Genomic DNA, 10280 nt, shown 5'->3' with positions numbered 1-10280 from the left:
CTTATCCCAGGAAGCATTGTCTATTACTGACGCTTTTAAAGTGTCGCCAATTGTGGTCCTAGCAAACAAAAATTGCCGACGCTTGCGACAAGCGTCGGGCAAAAAAAGTCGCGTGGTAAAAACCCACTTTTTTAGTAGTGTTTGCTTAATCTTGTCAGCACTGTTGCATCAATGCTATCTAACCCAGTTTCTCCCAAAGAGAGAGAGAGAAAGAGAGAGAAGAAGAGAACAATTGTTCGAGCATCAGTCAATGGTACACCTCTAGTTAATGGTGCATTCTCTAAGTCAGAGATGAGAATTCTTGACCGTATATTTTATTTCTTCTACTTCTATTCTTTCAAATTTGTCCTGAATTTTCGTTAGATTAATAAAGATCATACTTGCTGATGAAGAACAATGGGATTTACAGATCATGCATTTGGTTCTGATGTTTCAGTGTAGTCGAACGTATCTGGGAGTTACAAATTTTCAGATTTGAGTTATTGCTTCCATGATTAATGCCTATGAGTTATCCTTACATGAAGCAAGCGGCATTCTTGCATATGAAACCATACATAAAAACTGCATGCCCGTTCTGTATATGAGTACATTCATAAGAAAAGCCTTAATTTACTACAGAGCAAATATTTTTGACGTGAGAGTTCGCTATGAAAAGAAATATAAACCTATCCATCGACTGAAATATACTTTCCCTCTCATGAGGTATGAAAGAGGTTAAATCAAGTCTACTACAGAAGACACACAACTAGACCATTTTAGTGCATGGTACTCACTCTGAGAATCCAGACGACAGCTGCTCCATAACATGGGTGGATTGCTTTGGAGGCTTCACCAGTAGGGCTTTCATCATGGCTTAACCTTCTCTGTTATCTTTACAATTACCAAGAACAAGACCCGATATAGAATAACCATACCGAATAACACAGCAAGATCAATCCACTTGGAGTAGCCCATTTCAACTTGCCAGGTGCCTCTCAGAATCTCTTCACCAGTAATGGTGGGAGGCCCCCCTGCTTGGTTGTTGGGGAAAGTCAGACCCAAGAACTCGTTCTTGTAGAAGCCTTGGTTGGCATACTTATGGAAGGCGATGTAGTACATTGGATACCTCCACACAGGCTTGGGGAGTCGTCGGGCAACCGGAAGAAGCCACCGTTCAGCATCATCACTCCCTGGATTCCAGCCCCGGTTATGATGCCCATCAGGAAGTCCGGGACGATGCTTGCAACGATCATCATCAAGCCCTCCACCAGCATCATGCACATGAAGAGCACCAGAGCGAAGTAGGCAAAGTGATCTATTCCCCTCTGAAGGCCAACAAGGTAGTAGGCCATGGCCCTGGTGCAACGGAGATGAGAGCCAGGTACGGAGTGGCAGAAAGAGTGTTGGCGATCACGAATGCGGTGACGCCATAATGCCCATTCATTCTTTCTCGTCCAAAGACCTAGAGAATGAAATGGCCATTAACAGTGAAACAAATCTTAATAAACTTGACACTGGTGATTTGTATTTATTGTAATATCCAGTCCAAAATTGGATTTTGGGCCGATTGGGCCAAAGCCGGCGGGTCAAACCGGCTTCAGCCCATGAAGAAAAGACTGAGACAGAGGATCGTAATAGTCTTCTTCCTCAGAGTAACGGAGGCGAGATAGGAGCGGGGACATCGTGGCCTCTTGAATGGCCTCCGATTCTGCCCGACCACCGCGAGCATCACGGAGGTGAACGAGCCACAACCATTTTCTTTCTTCCCCGGAGAGGGCTATAAAAGCCCCCGATAGCTCACCCGATCCGAGACCCCTCCTCCCTATTTTCTCCTTGCTCTTGGACCAGGATGTTGCCAGATCTGGGCACTCCGGTGGCCTGCTGTTCGCCACCGTCCTCGCTCATGTTGGGTTCTACCTCCGGTATCCTCCACCGGCGCCTCTCCTCGTCGGACTTCACCACCCGCGCCCCTGCTCTCATTAGTGAGGTAAGATCCATCCATTCCTCCTTTTCTTTACTGCCTTTCCTCCTCTCGATCCACTCGGGAGGATAGATCAAATAGAAGAAGAAAGAAAGAAAGAAAGAAGAAAGAAAGAAAGAAGAAAGGGAAGGGGGAGACTCACCGTGGGCGCCGGCCGCAGGCACGACCATGCTTCTGCAGGCGCCGGCCGCCGGCCGCACGCCATGGCCACGGGCTGCGAGCGCGGCCCCAGAAGCGGCTGTGGCCACGGGCGCCGCAGGCACTGCGGGTGCCGTTGGCCCGCCGGGGGTGCCGCCGGCCGCTGCCCGTTCCTCCCGAGCATTCCGACGAGCTCGCCCTCCTCCCTTCACGAGCGAAGAAAGAACAAGAAAGGGAGGAGGAGAAGAAGTCGGGAGAAGAGAAGAGGAGAAGAAAAAAAAAAGAAGAAAGAAGGAGAAGAAGTTTCGGGAAGGAAAAAAAAAAGGAGAAAAGAAAAAAAAAAGAAGAAGAGAAGGAAAAGGAAAAGAAAAAGAGAAGAAGGAAAAAGAAAAGAAGGAAAAGAAAAGAAAAGAAAAAGAAAAGAAAAAAAAAGAAAAAACGTAAATAAATAGTGAATAAGTAGGATTTTAGTCCAAATTATCCGGTTGGGACTTGAGATTTATTCAGGTCCATGTTAGAGTTTTAATTTAATAATGCATCTGGAACTGTTTGATAGGTACAGAGAATTTGACGGACGAGATTAGGATTGTGTGGGCGAATTGAGGTAAGTAACCCCGGCACTGATCTTATTAATTTAAAAATTACTGTTTAATTGTAAGAATAAAATAATAAAAAAATATATTTGTTATGATGTATTTTCTTAAAAGTAGGATCAAGCATATGATTGCATGTGATTCATAAGTTTGATTAAATTGCATCCTTCATAAATATTTCAGTATAAATTATGGTTATGATAAATTGCATGAAAATGAGATTTGTGGCATGATTATGAATTTTATACATTACGATGAATTATGGTTATGATAAATCGTATGAAAATGAGATTTGTGGCATGATCATGAATTTTATACATTACGATGCCATTTGTCATTTTCCAACCTATGTATGAAAGTATGACTAATGAAAAAGAATAATGATTTATGAACTCTCAGATAGCTATGCCCACCTCTAGAAATAGAGGTCAGTCGACCCCCTGGAGCTAGCATCCAACGAATATGGCCCTCTGCCAACGGGTTAAAGTTGGTAACGAATATGAACAAGTTATAAAACTCGTCGACTACGAATACGAGCCCTGTCACGGATTATAGTGACCATAGCAGCACATCCGTCTGAGAGTAAGATTTATAAAGTATGGATGAATGGCAACATTTTTATATGACTTGCATTATCATGTTTATGAACTTGCATGGTTGGAGCATACATTGGTTTATGACCCGATTTGAATATATCATCTCTGAAATGCTTTATTTTGCTATAACTGTTATATTCTTCAAATGATGCATTGGCATGAGAAAGATTATGCTTGATCTAATAAGATAGTACATGGTTACTTACTGAGCCGCAAGCTCATACCCCTCCTGTTGTTTTTTTTATTTCAGATAATTAAGGCGATTAAGAGCGGGAAAGAGTAAATGAAATTGGAGTTGAAGCATAGTTACAGGGATTCTTAAAAGTATCTATGTTAATAAGTTTGGGTTGTAATATTGCAAACTCAAGTATTTGATTTAGATGCTCTGTACTTGCTTCTTTATGATTAGTAAATAAATTTGATCAGATTTGGTCTTATTTCATGAAATAAAATTGTTATCATGGGCTTCGTGCTATTATGGGCAGCAACCTACAATAGCACGGCCGTGTCATAAACCGGATTTGGGGCGCATAATATAAATTTTTAAAAAAAAAATCATGTCCGGATCCGGGGCGTGACATTTATAGCTGACCTCTTAATAAAAAGAGAGTTTTCATGCAGCATCAAAGTGATCAAAAGATTATATTTTCTCGCTAGAAAGGACCTAAAGATCCACGTGATGCTATGATAATGCGAAAGTAAATAATAGAAAAAGCAGCAGTAATAATCTATAATTGTTGCTAAGATTACCAAAACAAGAGAAAGAACAGTTTAGTACCAAAGTTGAAAAAGAAACTCTCATTAATTTCTTGTTAGGCATGCACCTGGACCTAAACGATATTGCTCCAATTAGATAAAAAGAACAAAAGTTTAGCACTAAAATTAACAAAAAAAAACTCTTGTTTCTTGTTAGGCATGCGCTTGGACCCAAATGATACTGTAATAATAAAGAATCAGACCATAATGCAATCTGCACCAATGATTGGTATTTATGGCCAAGGTCATAATCCAGTTCTTTTATCAGGATGCTATACGACTATTAACGAAAGCACGAGTTGCAAGTGTCCATAGATAATTGATCAGAACTTTTGACATGGCGAAACTTATAGGGCCAGTTTTGATATTCATACGGGATTGGACTAAAAATCTTATTGGAATCAGAGCTGTTGGCCTATCTAGCTTGAATTTTTTGAGAGACTATCTAAATCCAGTCCAAATCCTAGCCTTTAGGTTACATGAAGGAAAAATAAGAAACTTATAGAGATTTTTTTTCTTCTTCCCATTGGATATGGGCTAGATGGGATTTGGTTGATATGGGCCATGCTTAAATGAATGGTTCAGTCCACAAATCTTATAAAAATTTCAGCCCAATTCTGTAAGAAACATTCCTATAGAGTCTTTTAGTTGCAAGTAACTATGGATCGTTAACAATTCAGATACATAACTATATCTCGAGAGAAAATGACTAACCTTCATGTCCTCCACAAAAGATGGAAATCCCCCTATTGCCATGAAAGTCAGGAATGCAGCTATGAACATGAGCATAGAACCTCTGGCCTGAAAATTTCAAAACCAGCATTAAATGATGATACGTATAAAAGAGCATTAAAATGGCCTTTGAGTTCATAAGGGAATACACCAACACACCTGAATTGAACCATAAGTATGGCCAACATCATGGTATATGGTGCCTACACAGAGGCAGAGCGCAATATAAATGGCAAATCGCAACCAGTAGTAGCCCAAATCTCTATACATGTTCATAAAGGACCTTCTAGTGAGGACCAGGGACTGAGTTAAGAAGCTAGCTTGACTTCCTTTCTTCACCAGAGCTCCTCCCTTTCCAGAAAAGGTAATACAAGTAAAATTAGAACATGAGATAAAACTATATATATAAGGGATTGTGCTAAGTGATGTTCTTTGAATAACATCACGAATGAAAAGACAAGTACTAATCCAAGATCGTGATTACCTTTCCACGTATCTCTGCAATTTGTTGAGCTACTTGTTGTGAAATAGTGGAGGACTTATAAGATTTCACAAGCGTCTCAATTACTTCAGCAGTGGTAATTTGCTGGACTTCAGGGCCTTCTTCGATATCCTGTTGGAAGGAATCATAGAAACATCGTCGAAATTTTTCTAGGGCTTCAACTATGGATGATTAGCAAGTAAAAAGCTGTTGGAAGTGATGCTGCATACCTTCTCAAAGTCTTTGTTGATTGTCCTAAGGTAATGATCTGAAGGATTTCGATGAGGTGGACAGGGGAAGCCATTCAAAGCAAAGAACTGAAGAAAGGAGAGTGCAACAAAAATGATGAAGTAACTCAAATTTCAATCTATACTATATTAAAAAGATCATTAGGAGTACTTTAGTTCTGTCAAATTTGTCCATGCAAGTAATATTATTTGTTACACAAACAAAATTTTATTATCAACAATCATGAGTATTGATAGTTTTGGAAATAAAAATGCGAATAATACTTTATTTTATCAAAATCTCATTTCTGATGGTATCTTTGTAATGCCCCAAATTCATTTTTTTTTCTATCCTAATTTCTTTACAACAAAATTATTTATTCCCTATCTCTATCTCCCTCTGACAACCTTCTACTATCTAACTTCATTCCATTTTAATTTTAATTCATTTAATTTATTTAATATTATTTATTTTTTGTTACTAAATGCGTACCACTCATACCTGTATGCTAGTTTACATAATAGCTACTCACAAACTTATATTCTCTTTAATTTTACGAAAAACCTGAACAAAGTATGTGCTTGATTATCATGCCATTTTTCTTATGCTCAAGCAAAGCCTAATCAACGCCATATACGTAATTATTTATGTGGTATATGAAATATATAATGGTGAAGCAAAACATGTTATATATATTGGGATCATATACAAGCAAGTCAAACATATGACATGTTAATTCCTGATAAGGAGCATATCCTGCATCCATGTTACATACTTGCATATGAATATATGTGTATATACATGCTTCATCTAACTATCTATCTGTTTATATATATATATATATATATATATATATATTGTCATGTGATTGGTAAGTAAGTATATACTTATGAAAGATATATGCTTTGTTTTATGCACAACTCTATGTTGCCATAGACTGGCATAGAAAAGGGATAACAGCCTTTAATTCTTGTTGCTACCATGCTGTGATTCATTGAATCATGGGCTACTTGCGTTATTTTGTTTCTAGTTCACGGATATATGAATACTAATGTGAATGGACTTAGTAGTTGTTAGTTAACGTTGGATAAAGGTCATTTGATATTGTGAAAGGCACAAGGTATTTTTTGAAGTTCCCAAGGAAAAAAAGCAGCAGCCTAATAGTATAACCTGCTTATGATAAAAGATGACCCATTAGTCCACCCGCCATGGAAAAATAAAAAACATGCAACGCGCTCCGTGACTTTGAAAAAGGTGGTCATTTTCCACCAGAAAGAGAACAGGGTGGTCATTTCTCTCACGTAACCTCATTTTTCTTTGCTAGTTGAGCCGGTTTGGAAGGTCAAGAATCAAGATTCATGGCATGACTTGGACACCTACCTCGCTGGTCGTTGAAGCTAGGCCAAAGTAAACCGTCTTGCCGTAAGCCAGAAGGCAAAGGCCATGAAAGAGCTCAAAAACTTCGCTGCTCGGCTGGTGGATGGCGGCGACGACGGTCATCCCCTCCCGGCGGGCTAGCCTGGCTATCCTGTTCATGACGTGGTACGACGCAGCGCTGTCGAGCCCGCTGGTCGGCTCATCGAGGAAGAGGAGCTTAGGCCTGGTCAGAATCTCCAAGCAGATGCTGACCCTCCTCTTTTGGCCACCACTGATGCCCTTGGAAGCCCATCCCCCTATCGTTGTATCCATGGCACCTCCCAAGCCCATCTCTCGGATCGTCGCCTCCGCCCTCTCTCTCTTCTCGGCCCTCGACATGGATTCCGGCAGCTGGAGCTGTGCCGAGAAGTACACAGCCTCTCTGACGGTGAGCGTCGTCATTAGTACATCGTCTTGCGTCACATAAGCCTGAGGGAAGATTTATTAACGAGATTTAGTAAACCAAAGAAAGGAAGAAGAGAAAAAAACAACAGAATTGACGAAAACGCTTTCATACCGATGTCCCGAATGCAAGCTTCTGCTTTTGGCCGTTGATTAAGATTTCTCCCCTTTGGCCACGTTTGATCCTAATCTTCCTGCATATCCATAAATTTTTAACATAATATCAGAACACAGCGAAAACTTCATGCGATAAATATACAGAGATAACGAGGCTTCATATTTATGTTACCTGCAAGGGTGTCAAGAAGTGTAGACTTGCCACAACCAGATGGTCCCATGATGGCCAAGACCTCACCAGGCCTTGCATAACCATTAAGCCCACGAAGGATCGGGACACGCCCGCCATTGCCATCGGATGCCGAGACACAGAGATCTTCCCAGGTGAGGAAGACACCAGGATTTGTGTGGTTGCTCTCGAGGCCTTCATGGCCAACCATGCCCCAGCTTGGTACCTTCTCTTTGAACGACGTCTTAAACACATCCACCTCCGGCAAGCTCTCGAATTCTTCTCGGCTGTCGTGATGAAAGCGAGGGTGAACAAGGGAAGTGGACCGAATGTACCACTGAAAGGGAATGACCTGTCGATGCCTCCCGGAGTATCGACGCCGGTCCTCAAGCCATGCATCTCTATGTCGTCTTCCTCGGCGACCCGAGGGCGGAGAGGCCTCGTTGGGCTTGGGTTTGGAGTCCATCTGGGCACAGAGGAGGGCGAAGCCATTGAAGTTTCGAGCTAAAGGCCGGAGAACGCAATAAATAGCCGTGGAGGCCCTGAAAATATGCATAATTACCTGCCCGTGGACGAATTTTTCGAAGTCCGCCAACTAGGACAGGTGGTTTGATCACGGAAACGCATGGTTTGAAGTAAGCATTCGCCTTGCGATTGGACTATTTTTTTATTTATCTATTTTCATTAAGTGGCTATTAGAGTGGTTGGATGTGGAAGGGTGATAGAAAGATACAAGATGCCACGAGAGCATACAAAACCAAACCGCGGACCAAACGGGTCCCTAGTGATGTCATTAAGGCATACCACCACCGTTCCCACCTCGCAACTCTTAAAAGATATAAGATGTTTTTTTTCTTTGTTTTTTTTTTGGTACACCGGCGCCTCACCCACAATGGATGTAGGTGCAGTCCATAAAATAGAGAGAAAAAAAAATATGTAGAGACAAGACTGGGACATGATTAACTCAAACAAAATCTTTAGAACGATATAAATATAAGATTCTTGCGGCATAATTTTTGCACCTCAATGCATGGTATATGGCATTAATAGTGTTTCGTCATATTCTAGAAATGAATGAAAGCCATCCATCTCTCAGATAGATGATATGACGGCAATCTATGATGGTACAAATTCATATCGTAGAGGTGTGGGATCCTGCGGTACAAAATTCATATTGTAGAGGATCCGAACTCCTCTTAAAATGCTCTCTTTTTCTCTAAAAAACTTATTTAATGAATAAATACAGAGAGGAAAGTCTATTAATCTCTTTGATCTCTCTCTCTCTCTCTCTCTCTCTCTCTCTCTTCAACTTCTTTCTTGTCTTTCATATATCAACATACATCCGATGATAATAAAATTTACCGTGTAGTCATAACCCATTAGTTTAACTCTTCGTCAACACCTCTCTTCTTCATCACCCTTCTTCTCTTCCCATCAAACCTCATGACCTCAAATCTACTCAAACTCAAGATCTTAATTATCTTACTATAGATGGCCCCACCCAAACACCGACATTCTTATCTTATCGAAGATGATACCATGAGAAGTAGATTGAGCTCATCGCCACATACCCTAAGAAAGTAGATAAAGTACTCAAACTAACAGCTAAGGTACTAAGGAGGCTCATATATGTACGTATGACTATGTATTACCTTGATTTGAGGCGTGTATAAAAAAGTATAAGGTATGCATCAACAAATAAATATGTATCTATGAATATTAGATATTTATCATCATACCAAGAAATATTAGTTGGACATGTACTATATATTAGAAAAGTAACAATGTATAAACTATATATATAACCTCAATTTTAGGTGTGTCCTAATAAAATATAAGATAAGTATTAACAAATTGGTATGTATCATTGAATTACTAGATTGCTGTTGGGTCGTCCATCGACCAGGATAATGATACCGAGGTCTTTTTTCTTTGATGGAGCCCTAAGTATTATGCTTTCCCTTCCATCCACTACCCTAAATATTGACGAGAAAGAGAGGAGAGAGAGATCCCATTGCATCTCCTTCACTGAGTAGGATCAGAAAAGATTGTCGAGTTAAATCTTGCTATAATCATCGCTTCCAAATGGGAAAGTGGGAGATTAGAAGGTATTTAATTTCACATAAATCATCTGGATAGGGTGGCAACGACAATGATGCCAGAAAAGAAGAAGGTGGAGTATTTAGATGGTGGGGTCAAAAATGAGATAAAGATCAGAGGGGAGAGTAGCGATGGTGAGGGAGGAGAGAAAGGTGATGACCATTGGTACCCTTTTTCTTGCGCTAGCTCTCTCTTTGCTTGTTTTATTTTTATTTTTCATCTCTCTCTCTCTCTTCGTTCAGTTTATATTATAAGAATTTGTTAAATAATTTTTTCTTTATCTTGTATATGCTTTGGGATCCAGGGGTATGTGGATGTGCTCACCGCACGTAATGCTGGCTAAATATTATTGTACCACATCTTTATGACAAGTTGGCCAACCTTCAACGGAGGATGGTTCAAAGATCTATCATTTTTTTTGGAACGAGTTCACACAAAACCTGATATATCTTATTGTGTCTTAGAGGTTTCTTTAGAATGATAGCTGAACTGAGACTTAACCAACCAAAATTCCACATTTGATAACCATGCTACGGTTGCTATTAAACAGTCTTTTATGAGGCCGGTCCCGTGTATTTATTGACGAGGAATG

General features: G+C 40.2%; 1 long non-coding RNA gene and 1 pseudogene across 1 annotated transcript; one reads left to right on the top strand and one right to left on the bottom strand.

The window, feature by feature from the left end:
* Positions 1 to 846: 846 nt before the first annotated feature.
* Positions 847 to 8054, bottom strand: LOC103708369 (annotated as a pseudogene).
* On the top strand, positions 1833 to 3576 carry LOC120108771. Its single transcript, XR_005509988.1, has 3 exons — positions 1833 to 1966; positions 2655 to 2702; positions 3538 to 3576. It is a non-coding gene; the product is annotated as an uncharacterized LOC120108771 (long non-coding RNA).
* Positions 8055 to 10280: the final 2226 nt, after the last annotated feature.

This window comes from Phoenix dactylifera, unplaced genomic scaffold, assembly GCF_009389715.1.
Source record: "Phoenix dactylifera cultivar Barhee BC4 unplaced genomic scaffold, palm_55x_up_171113_PBpolish2nd_filt_p 001542F, whole genome shotgun sequence".
Lineage (NCBI taxonomy): Eukaryota > Viridiplantae > Streptophyta > Magnoliopsida > Arecales > Arecaceae > Phoenix > Phoenix dactylifera.
This window is presented reverse-complemented; position numbering and strand designations above follow the sequence as displayed.